The 12413-nt window shown below is 51.7% G+C and overlaps 1 protein-coding gene across 1 annotated transcript in view; it reads left to right on the top strand.

Annotated features, from left to right (window-relative positions):
- Nucleotides 1-1109: 1109 nt before the first annotated feature.
- The window catches only part of SULF2 (sulfatase 2), a 123931-nt gene continuing 112627 nt past the window's right edge, over nucleotides 1110-12413 (top strand). Inside the window, exon 1 of the mRNA XM_052650499.1 lies at nucleotides 1110-1146. The gene's annotated coding sequence lies outside the window, so the exon portion shown is untranslated. The remainder of the gene's footprint in view (nucleotides 1147-12413) is intronic.

The raw sequence follows: 12413 nt of genomic DNA, 5'->3' as shown, positions 1-12413 counted from the left end.
GCGCGTGGGCAGTTCACCCTGCCATCTAGCCGCCGGCCCCGGCTCCAGCCCGCGTTTCCGAAGGCTAACACGTGTGGTTAGAGGCAAGCGCGGGGCTTTCAGGGAAGGCGGTCGGGTGTTTGCAGACCAGGGCGAGCCCTTGTGAAAGCAGATAAAAGAAAACATTTATTAACGTGTCAATACGAGAGGAGCGCCCGGCCGGGGCTGTCGCAAGCCCCGTGGAACACCTGGCTCCTTCGAGCTCCGAGGGAGGAGAAAAAGAAAGCGGAAAGGAGGCGAGGATTCTTTCTCTTCGTTTCCAGCCAAGTAAACCTGATCGATGGCCCTCCTGACTTTATTGCGATATTTGATTTATTAGGGATGCCCCCCTCACACACACACACACACACACACACACCCGCCCAAGCACGGTTCGGGCTCGCGTCCCTCCCTCATTTCCAGCTCCCGGGCGAATCCCACAGCTGTTTCAACTCTCCACCGAGGGCGAGCGGGAGCGCGTGTGTGCCGGGTGAGTGTGCGTCTGTGTCCCGGCGAGGGTGCGCGCTCGGCGCCGGGAGCGCGGCCAGCGGGGTCCCGAGGCATCGGGAGGCGGAGTGCCGCTCCGACCCCCGCTCTCCGCCACTGCCCCGTCCGGGGCCGGACTTCGGGGCCGGGGCCGGACTTCGGCGCAGCACAGCCCGCGCCAGCCGGGCCGCCTGTCCTTCCAGCCGGAGGTAAAGCGCTCGCGCGCGGTGGGGCGCCGGGAGGGCGCCGCGGCGGGGTCCCCGCGGCGGCCGGCCCGCCGCTCCCCGCCCCGCGCGGAGGCTGGGGGTGCAGGCGGGGGGCCGGGCCGAGCGGTGCCCGGGGGCCGGCTCGGGTGGCGCGGCGGGGCCGGACCAGGGCGATGCGAGAGCGGCCCGGGTGGGGCGCGGACCCGGACTTTGGCGAGGGCGGCGCGCCGGGGCGGGGGCCGAGGGGCGGCGGCGGCGGAGCCCGAGGGCGGAGAGGCGGGAGGAGGGGAGGAGGAGAGGCGGAGAGGCGGCACTCGCCGGAGATGCGGCGGCGGCAGCAGCGGCGCGGAGTCCCCTGCGCCCCGCTGCCCGGCCGGGCTGCGGCAGAGGCGGCGGCGCCCCGCGCCGGGTGAGGCCGCCGGGGCCGTGCGCGCTGGTGAGTGGGGCGCGGGGGCCAGGTGGGCAAGGCGGGGGCTCCCGGCGGCCCTCGCCGGCCCCGGAGCCAGTGCGGCCGCGAGCGCCGCCCAGGTGAGCCCGGGGCCGGTCCCGACCGCCCGGCGTCTGCCCCAGCGTGGAGCGCGGAGGTGGGACCTGGCGGGCAACGGGGTGGCGCCGGCGGGCCGCGGGAGGATGACCGGTTTGACCCCGCTGGCGGGCTGGGCGAGCGGGCAAGGACTTCCCACCGCGCCCCTGACCCGCCGACACGCCTCGCGGAGCCGTGGAGGCCTCGGGGGCCGCGCTCCTGGACTCGCCGGCCGCAGGGGGATGGCCTCCTCGACCCTTTTGAGTTTAGACCCAGCGGAGCGGCTAGTAGCCAGACCACGTGGGGCTTGTCCGGGCAGGACACGGGAAAGCGGTGGACCGGATCTTCAGAGTGGGAACTTGCAGATACCGAAAGGGCAAATAGGCTTATAAAGACAAACTTCCTCCCCGGCTGGGTCGGAACCAGTTCTCATCTCCTTGTAGACAGAGGCCCCGGGCGCCCGAGGATTTCGGAAGTGTGACAGTGAAGCTGCGGCGATTTCTAGGAGTGTACTTTAAAAAAAAAAAAATTCTTTATAGTAGTTCATTCATTCCTCCTACAAGCCTTTATGAAGCACCTCCTGGTGCCTGGCACCACCGTTATGTTCCAGAGAGACGCGATGGACAGAAAACCTGGTTTCTGAGCAGTGGAAGCTCTTAGTTCACTTGGAGGGCAGCTGGGGAAAGAGATGCAGTCTAAGGGGGGAACCACAAGAAGACACACGCAGATCCTGATTTTGCCCAATGACCTCTATCTGCAACTTCTTGTCTAGAGACTGAAGACCACTCTGCCTGCACACAGTAGGACAGGCCCATTTTGGCAACCCCCTTTCTCTTCCTCCACCTTCCTGAGAGTTCTGAATATCCCCTGCCCCCTCTCCTCTCTGGGCAGCCTTTCCTGCAGCTTGTTTTAATCACTTTTTGAGTTAAAAGTCAATATTTAATTAACCAAGTCATTACATTCAGCTTCCGCTTGAATCTGGGTATTTGCACATCTGTGCATGTTGGGGCGCCCGCCCGCACACCCCTCCATCTGTCCCCTGCTTCTCCCCCACAGGGCTGCCCTCACTGTCTTTGCGGCAGAGAAGGAAGGATGCTCTCAAGCGGGTTCTCTGGGGGCCAGAGAAGCAGGGAGGATGGGCTTCCCCTGGAGGACAGCCTGTGCCTCTCCCCGGAGCAGGAAGAGTTACTCTCTTCTTGCAGTTTAATAGCAAAGGGGATTTCTTGCTGCATCTCCACTCCCCATTACAGAGCCACTGGAGGGTTTTAATTAAATTGAAACCATTCATTCCATATAGAAAGAGGGTGGGGAGGAGACTAAAGATCACTTACCTGGTGAGAGAGGTTCTCCCAAGTTTGCTTGTCCATGTGTGGAAGCTAGAGCTCATCACAACAGTCTGTCCAGGTGTGTAATTTAGTGTCCTCATTAGCAGCTCTAGGGGGGTGGCGGGCTTGGCTGATGGCTGTTGGATATTTGCACGTGAAGGATCTTCCTTGGGCCAAGTTTATGGACATATATGCATGATGTCGGCATGGCTACAGTGGATGAGAGGCAGTGTGGCTTTGGGCTTTGTGTATATTTATTGGGTTTTTTAAAATTTGAGTTTATGGCATTTTCTGAAACCTTAATTGTATGTTGTTTTCAAACTTGACGGTTGAATGATGAGTTGACTGTAGAAAGCCTCAGGCTGGAGAAGGACCCTGTGGCTGTGTGTGAGTATGTGTGTGTTTGTGCACGCATACGCACAGGCATGTGTGTGTCCCCTGCCCAACTCTTCCCTTGAACTGCCATCCTGAGGACCTAGCTGGTGTACACTCGCACACCCAGACACTTGAAGATCCTTTGGATTTGGGAATAACATTTCCCTCTTCCTTCCCCGGGATTTGTTTGATTTATCTGTTTGGACCTGCCTCAAGGGGGCAGAGTCTGGTCTTTGGAGTTAGCCAGACGGAGAATCACGCCCAACTCCATCCAATCTGTTCTTAGACTTCCACCCCTCAGAAAGAGACTGAAAGCCTTGCCCTGCAAAAGAATATCAACATTTCTGCCCAGCTAGTAGTTAAGAGACAGCTTAGCTTAGACTTGAGATGACAGCTAACACTTAAGTAGCGGTTCATGGGCCAAGCACTCTTCTAAATCCTTGTGCGCAATAACATTTAATTCACACAAAACTCCCAGGAGGTAGGTCCTCTGATTGTCATCATGTTAAAGAAGAGGGAACTAAGTCACCGAGAGGATTGTGACTTTCCGACAGCCGGTCAGTCGTCAAGCTGGGATTGGTGAGACCCTGGGGCGCCAGGGTCCACTCTGACCCACCGTATTCTCCCCCCTCCTTGATCTTGGCCTCTTTTCCAAGTGTCATGCAGCAGAAGAGAACAGTTAGACAATCAGACCTGGAAAGTCAGAAGCCCTCAAACCTCCATGTTGGGGAGCCTGGGCTGCATATTTTTAATCTCAGGGCTGGGGGTGCCTTGAGGAAAACACACGACTGCCTGGCCACATTCCCTCCTCCCTACAAGTATACACACACCCACACACTCCTCTAGTCAGGATGCAGAGGGACCCATCACGCGGGGGCTGGCGTAAAAGAGCCATGAGATCTGAGGTGAGGGTTTGTGCCCCCTGAAGGTACAGTGGGTGAAACTTCGCCTAGAGGTGCGGCCCCTTGTGGTTGGTGGTGGGTCGCGTGAGCCTGTCCCTGGAGGGGTGGTCCGGGGGGCCCAGGGCCCTTTGTTTCAGGCCTGGGCAGGTGAGACCGGTGGATGTGGAAGGCGTGGCCACCTCTCAGGACTCACCTCCAGGCGAGGGAGGCCTCGCCCAGGTTCCGTGGGCCTCCTCGTGATGGGCCCTGGTGAGGAATCTGCAGGGCCCCTGATCTGGATTCAAGGCACTAGCTAATTGGAAGATCATTAAGATCATTATAATTAATTGGCACCCTGATAAATGGCGTGATTGCCTAATTGGGGTGGTTGCTAGGAAACGAGGCCTCACTCATAGCCGAAAGGGGACATGGCGTGGGGCTGGCCGCAGGTGAGTGTCAGGGTTACCAGCTCAGCCGGTTAATGGGTGGGAAGCCAGAGCCATCGGCACTCGCACCAGCTGGTGTTTACTGGGCAACTGCTTGTGTAAATCACAAGTGGGTTATCAGTTAGGGGCTATTTTCCTAGAAGGACTGGAAAGTAACCAGGATCTTTTTTCTTGTAAGCAACAGAAAGCTGGTGGGGGCGGGGGGGGCGGGGGTGGGCAGGGGCAGGGAGGGATCACAAATCAGTGTTGGGAGAGAAGGGGACTTACTGGCTTCCATGACCGAAAATTGCTAAGGGAACAGCTTCAGGCTCAGCTGAGTCACCGCTCAGGTTCTGGCCTGAGAATCTGTTCCTCTCCATCTCTGCGCTTCCTTCCATGGGGATGGTTTCTCTCTCCAGCTCCGAGGGGCAGGCAGGTTCTGGCACCGCAGTCAGGAGAGCCAGCGCATGCCTGGCTACCAGCCCGGCTGTGTGATCCACGGCACATTACTTAGCCCTTCTCTGCCTTCGTGTTTTCATCCAGCCAGTAATGATGATCATAGCACCCCTCTCCTGGCTGGTAGGAAAGGATGAAATGAGATCACTGGGGTCAAATGCTTAGCCTGGCATCTGACACAGGCAAGCCCTGGGGAATCACTGACTGTTCTCGTGACTAAGGTGTTGAGTTCAAGAGCTGTCCCCCTCATCCTCTCTGCTTTGAGCCCACCAGAAAAGAACAAGCTTCCTTTCTGGTAATGCCCACCCAAGCCCCAGGCATCTATCTGATTGGACTGTTTTATGTCATATGCTCTCTCCAAGCCGATCACTGGTCACAGAAATGAGTTGCTGACCATGGGCTTCAGGCCAGGCTCCCAGGCCCCGCCCTGTAGTCAAGGGTCGGGACAAACCAACTGAAACCCCAAAGCCCCAGGGGACGCCAGGGGAAGGAAGACCGCTTGCTGGAGAGGTGATAGCCAGTGCCTGTGACGGGGGTGCGGGGGGGACATGACTGTGAGCGATCATGGCTAGGTGGACCTGCTTCCAATTCGGTTGAAGTGGGGACCATAGAAACAGCTGCTGGGTGGGCAGCCTCCCCCGCCCCTTCACTGGGTCAACAGGAATTAGAAGCCGAACTTTTCTCCCTCAGTGTCTGACGTGTGCCACCTGGCCTCAATTCTGTGCTTTCTGGTGGCCAGCGGCAGCGTTTGCCCAACCTTCCACCACGAAAATCGCCTGGAGGCTTTTGTTAAAAAAAAACATTCAAATTCTAGATCCTGCTGAATCAAACTCTCAGGGAAGGCTCTGGCTGTTGGAAGGGAACCAGAGTACTCTGTGTGTGTGTGTATGTGTGTGTGCGTTCTATGTCAGCAGAGAGGTGGAAACAGGGCCCTCGAGTGTGTTCATCTTGTCCTCCTGTCTGTTGCAAGGGCTGCCAGAAGGCAGAGGAAATGCTCTAAGTGAGATCAGGCATATAAAGGTGTTCTGTATAGATTAAGAGGGCATTCCTCTCATTTGTCAGTGCACATGTGTTTACTGAGCAGCTACAGTGTGCCAGGCTCTGTGTTAGGCATTAGGATGGGCAAGAGAGAACCAACATGGCATTTTCATTCCAGAGGGTGAGAAGATAACACACAAGCAAACAAGTCTGAGACTTTTTCAGAAAGTGACAGCCTCTGTGCTAGAAACAAGTTGAAAGTGAAAAGTATTAGTTTCTTGTCCGGCTCTTTGTGACCCCATGAACTGTAGCCTGCCAGGCTCCTCTGTCCATGGGATTCTCCAGGCAACAACGCTGGAGTGGGTTGCCATGCCCTTCTCCAGGAACAAGATAGTAACATGACAGAAATGATGGGGTGGTGGGGCACAGCTTTTGACAGGGGTCAGGGAGGCCTCTCTGAGGATGTGACTTTAAGCTGTGACCTGAATTTTTTGAGATGAGCCCACAATCTAAGGAAGAGCATTCTGGGTAGAAGGCACAGCCAGTGCAAAGGCCTGGAGATGGAGAGGGGTGGCCTATTTGAGACACCGGTTTAAAACACGAGGTGAAGTTCAGTGGTGTGAAGGGCAGTGAGTAAGAAGTGAGGGAGTGGGGAAATGAGGTCAGTGGTAGAAATGAGGGCCAGGGCAAGAAATTCATTTTTTATTTCAAATGAAATGGAAAACCATTGGAGAGTTTTAAGTCCGGGAATGACAAGATCGGTATTTTAGAAAGATCTCAGTGGCTACCATGAGAAGGATGCTTTGTAAGAGGAAGCCGGGATACGAATTTGCGAGCTGATATTGGCCAGGATTTTGGTGGTAGCAGAGGAGATGGAGTGAAAGGGGTGAATTGGAGATATATCTTGAAGACGGAACCAGTGGAACTTTCTGATGGATTGGATGCTCAAAGTGAGGGAAGCCCTGTAGTTTCCAACCAAGGACAGCTCTGCGCACCCAGGGGACATTTAGCAATGTCTGGAGATGTTTTGGGGGGCTTCCCGGGTGGCATTAGTGGTAGAGAACCCTGCCTGTAAATGCAAGTGACTTAAGATACATGGGTTCGATCCCCAGATCAGGAAGATCCCCTGGAGGAGGGCATGACAACCCACTCCAGTATTCTTGCCTGGAGAATCCTCATGGACAGAGGAGCCTGTTTGGGGCTACAGTCCATCGGGTCGCAAGGTGTCAGACACGACTAAAGCTACTTAGCACAAAAACACGGAGACGTTTTTGATTGTCACACTAGGGAGGAGATGCTTCTGGTAACCAGTGTGTGGAGGCCAGGGATGCTGTTAAACATCCTTCAATGTGCAAAACACCCCCAACCCAGACAACGAAGAATGAGGCAGCCCCAATATCTCTAGGGCCAAGGAGTCAAAGATAACTGGGCAGCTTGGTATAGGGTGATTGGTATAGAGAAGACGAGCAGAGAAGGTTTGGAAGAGGGAGGCTGATCCAGAATTTAGTTTGGAGATGTTGGGTGTGAGATGACACTCGTCCTGGGTGGCCGAAAGCTCACTGGGTGCTGGATACACAAGTCTGGAGCTGTATGGGGCTGGCAACTGAAATTAGAGAGTCATCAGTGCATGTGTGTTATTTTAAGCCTTGGGACTGGACATGATCAGTTAGGGAGAATGTGTTTTGTTCTCTTGTGGGGTTTCCGCCCTCTTCCCTCCCCACTGCAATGCCTGTCATGCATCTATTTGATGAATATTTTTAGCACGTCCCACACTCTCACCTCTTTATGACGGTCCTGAGAAACTCCCAAAGGCTCAGCTGAAACCACTGCCCTCCCCCCCCCCCGGCCCCCCCCCCCCCCCCCCCCCCCCCCCCCCCCCCCCCGCCACCGCCTCCGCCGTCCCGCCCCCGCCATCCATCTCCTCATTGCTCCATGATTAGCAAACAGTCATCACTCTGCAACAGATGCCCTTGGGAAATTGCTTAAGTTCATAAGGATCCTGGCCCTTAAACAGGCAGCACAATACCTCCTTGGTAAAACAGCTGTTAGCCTGGTCTCCAGAGCGTCTCCTCCAGCCTAGACCCAGACTTCATGGAATTCTCTCTAACCAGCAGCCGCCACTGTTTTGAATTTTCCACGGTCTCTTATTATGATTCCAAAACACACGTTGCCCAGTGGCCCTGGCTTCTGATGTGTAGCTTCACCTTGCACAAGGCCGGGATCCATGGCTTTGCACACCTGGGCCTCACTTGAAACTTGGATGAGTTCTATCCCAAACTCTAGAGTCGTTATGAAGCGGGGCTTGTGTGTGTGAGTTGATGGGGAGGGCCATCCCCAGGGACCATGAGCGGTACCCAAGAGGTATTTGGCCAGGTGGAAGCCAGATGTGTTGGGGAAGAATGCTGCCAACAGCCCTACTGCATCAAGACCAGGGCCCCAGTGGATGACTTGACCCACCTTGGCAGCCAGAGAAGGGGAGTGTTTTCTTAAAAAACAAAAGTCCAGGAGATGTTCATGCTCTGGCGAAAATTAGACCATCCAAAAGCAGCATTTCTGGCATGTTCTGGAGACAGGCAGTGTCCACAGACTTCTGATTGCAGGCCACTTACCTCAATATTTCAGAGAACAGGAAAACCTACTAGAGTCTTAGTGGTTTGGAGTCCTAATCATCTGAGTGTGATTCAAGATGTATTCACAAGTAACAGAATTCCTGGCTGAGGGTGGCTTATACAATAGAAAACACTTAAATCTCACATAACAGGAGTCCAAAGCAGGGGAGCCCAGAGGCCAATTTGTTGGTAAAATAGTGTCATCAAGAACCCAGAATATTCCTAGCCTGTCTGTCTGTCCTCAGCCTGTCTTTGGTCTTTTTTGCTTCATGATTTTAGATGGCTGCCACAACTCTGGATATCACATCCCCATCAGTTCAGTTGCTCGGTCATGTCTGACTCTTTACAACCCCATGGACAGCAGCACACCAGGCTTCCCTGTCCATCACCAACTCCCGGAGCTTGCTCACACTCATGTCCATTGAGTCGGTGATGCCATCCAACCATCCCATCCTCTGCTATCCCCTTCTCCTGACTTCAGTCTTTCCCAGCATCAGGGTCTTTTCCAGTGAGTCACTTCACATCAGGGGGCCAAAGTATTGGAGTTTCAGCTTCAGCATCAGTCCTTCCAATGAACACTCAGGACTGATCTCCTTTAGGATGGAGATGGTTGGATCTCCTTGCTGTCCAAGGGACTCTCAAGAGTCTTCTCCAGCACCACAGTTCAAAAGCATCGATTCTTCGGTGCTCAGCTTTCTTTACGGTCCAACTCTCACATCCATACATGACTACTGGAAAAACCATAGCTTTGACTAGATGGACCTTTGTTGGCACAGTAATGTCTCAGCTTTTTAATATGCTGTCTAGGTTGGTCATAACTTTTCTTCCAAGGAGCAAGCGTCCTTTAATTTCATGGCTGCAGTCACCATGTGCAGTGATTTGAGAGCCCCCCAAAATAAAGTTTCTCACTGTTTCCATTGTTTCCCCTGTCTATTTGCCATGAAGTGATGGGACCAGATGCCATGATCTTAGTTTTGTGAATGTTTAGTTTTAAGGCAACTTTTTCACTCTCCTCTTTCACGTTCATCAAGAGGCTCTTTAGTTCTTCTTTGCTTTCTGCTAAAAGGGTGGTATCATCTGCATATCTGAGGTTATTGATATTTCTTCCAGCAGTCTTGATTCCAGCTTGTGCTTTATCCAGCCCATTTCTCATGATGTCCTCAGCATATAAGTTAAATAAGCAGGGTGACAATATACAGCCTTGACAGACTCCCTTCCCAATTTGCAACCAGTCTGTTGTTCCATGTCCAGTTCTAACTGTTGCTTCTTGACCTGCATACAGATTTCTCAGGAGGCAGGTCAGGTGGTCTGGTATTCCCATCTCTTTAAGAATTTTCCACAGTTTGTTGTGATCCACACAGTCAAAGGTGTAGTCAATAAAGCAGAAGTAGATGTCTTTCTGGAACTCTCTTGCTTTTTTGATGATCCAACGGATGTTGGCAGTTTGATCTCTGGTTCCTCTGCCTTTTCTAAAACCAGCTTGAACATCTGGAAGTTCACGGTTCATGTACTGTTGAAGCCTGGCTTGGAAAATTTTGAGCATTATTTTGCTAGTGTGTGAGATGAGTGCAATTGTGCAATAGCTTGAACATTCTTTGCATTGCCTTTCTTTGGGATTGGAATGAAAACTGACCTTTTCCAGTCCTGTGGCCACTGCTGAGTTTTCCAAATTTGCTGGCATATTGATTGCAGCACTTTCACAGCATCATCTTTTAGGATTTGAAAGAGCTCAACTGGAATTCCATCACCTCCACTAGCTTTGTTCGTAGTGATGCTTTCTAAGGCCCACTTGATTTCACATTCCAGGATGTCTGGCTCTAGATGAGTGATCACACCATCATGATTATCTGGGTTGTGAAGATTTTTGTTGTACAGTTCTTCTGTGTATTCTTGGCACCTCTTCTTGATATCTTCTGCTTCTGTTAGGTCCATACTATTTCTTTCCTTTATTGTGCCCATCTTTGTATGAAGTGTTCCCTTGGTACCTCTAATTTTCTTGATGAGATCTCTAGTCTTTCCCATTCTATTGTTCTCCTCTATTTCTTTGCATTGACCACATCCCCATACAAAATGGGAATAGAGAGCAGGACTCCTTGCTATCTCTTTTACTTAGCAAAATTCTTCCAAGGACGCCCCCACACCAGCAGACTTAGCTTTATGCTTCACTGGCCCAGGGTTGGGTTTTATACTTACCTCTAAGCCAAACACTGACCAAGGGAAATAGGTTTTTTATGTTTGACTGAGCTCAGTGGTTCGCCAAATTAGCAGGCCAAACACCCTCTTCTTATAGCAAATGTATTTTGCCCAGTTTCCCTGAAGTAAATTCATAGATTATGTAATCTATCTGCACATATATTTTAATAATAAAGTATCCTGACAGTAATTTAAAGGAAAACTAAAAAGGAAATTGATATGAGCCTATGAACACTTAGAACAACTACCTTCGAGGGCGCAATGAAGCAGATGTTCACACTGGGGCAGAATCATGGAGATCTGACAGCTCCAAATGCAGTGAGATACAAACAGATGTTTGGCTTTGACAGCTCGAAGACCACCAGTGCTATGGCCATACGCAGTATGCTTTTCCAAAATAGAGAACGGCCTACCGAAATTACCGAGAGAAAGAAGCTACCGTCTTCCCTCAAGTTCCCTAGTGGTCATATTCCCAGAAGACTTGGTTTAGGATAGGACCACACAAAAGCATTTTTGGTGTTTATATGTGAAATGGAGTTCATGTCTAAGGTCAGGCAGTATAAAAAGCTATTTCACCTCCGTGGATGTCTGGCGGGATATTAGAAAGTCGCGCTGCAATTGGGGTGATTCTTCACTGTATGGAACATTGTGAATCATCCACCTTCCCTGCACCTCTGCTAGACAACAGAAGCATCCCCCAGTCACATGACAACCAAAAACCCACGAATTCCTGAGAAGCACCTCTTGGGGGGATGACTTCACCCCCCTGAGTCTGCTGGCCTAGACTAATGCTGGTTGTTGCCAGAGGGCAGCAAGTTCCACCCCCTGAAAAAATTGGATCCTGTAGACCAAAGAATGACCAGAGGGGGAGGCACGTGCAGCTTCTGCCTCAGAGTTCTTCCCAAGCTCCTTTCTGCCCCTCGCCCTCCTATTGACATATTCCTGAAATGTCCCGGTCAGTCCAGCCAGTGAAATAAACCCACGTGGTTGGCATGGGTTGGCCTCTGCAGTGAATGGGGTGATGAGTTCTTGGGCTAATCTAGGTATCGGTGGTTTCCACCTGGGCAGGAGATGAAGATGGTACAGGTGGCTGCACAGAAGAACTCACTGAGAACCCATGTGTCATAGTGGGGAAGGGCATGGACTCTAGAACCAGACTGCTGGTTTGAATCCCAGCTGGGCCACACAGAAGCTGGGTGGAGCTGGGCAAGTCACTTAACCTCTGTGAGCCTCAGATCCCTCTTCTGTAAAACGTAGGTAATCCCAGTAGCGTCCTCCTAGAGTAACTGTGAAACGCCAGAGCAGTGTGTGGGCGCATGGGACATTGCCTCAAAAGGCAGATATTACTATTGCTTACATTTGTAGATACTTTTTAGCTTTTTTGAGTTGAGATATAATTGACATGTAACACTTTATTCATTTTAAATGTATACACATAACGATTTGATATATGTACACACTGCAAAATGATTACCCCAGTAAGTTTTAACATCCATCCCACACATACTTAGTTTTGTTTTTTTTCTATGATAAGAGCTTTTCAGATCTACTCTGTTAGCAACTTTCAAACATACAATACAGCTTGTTAATTATAGTCACCATGCTGGAACTCACATGGTCGAGACTTACTTATTTTATATCTGGAAGTCTGTGCCTTTGACCCCCTTCACCCATTTTGCTTATCCTTCACCCCTCACTTTTGCAGCCACCAATTCTATCTGTAAGTTCAGTGATGGGTTTGGTTTTTTAGATTTCGCTTATAAGTGAGATCATGCAGTATTTGCCTTTCTCTGACTTATTTCACTTAGTATAATGCCCTTAAGGTCCATCTGCGTTGCCACAAATGGCAGACATTCTTTATTTTTATGGCCGAATAATCCACTGTAGACGTATACCACATTTTCTTTGTCCACTCATCCATCGATGGACTCTCTGATT

Source organism: Budorcas taxicolor, chromosome 13 (assembly GCF_023091745.1).
Source record: "Budorcas taxicolor isolate Tak-1 chromosome 13, Takin1.1, whole genome shotgun sequence".
Taxonomy (NCBI): domain Eukaryota; kingdom Metazoa; phylum Chordata; class Mammalia; order Artiodactyla; family Bovidae; genus Budorcas; species Budorcas taxicolor.
This window is presented reverse-complemented; position numbering and strand designations above follow the sequence as displayed.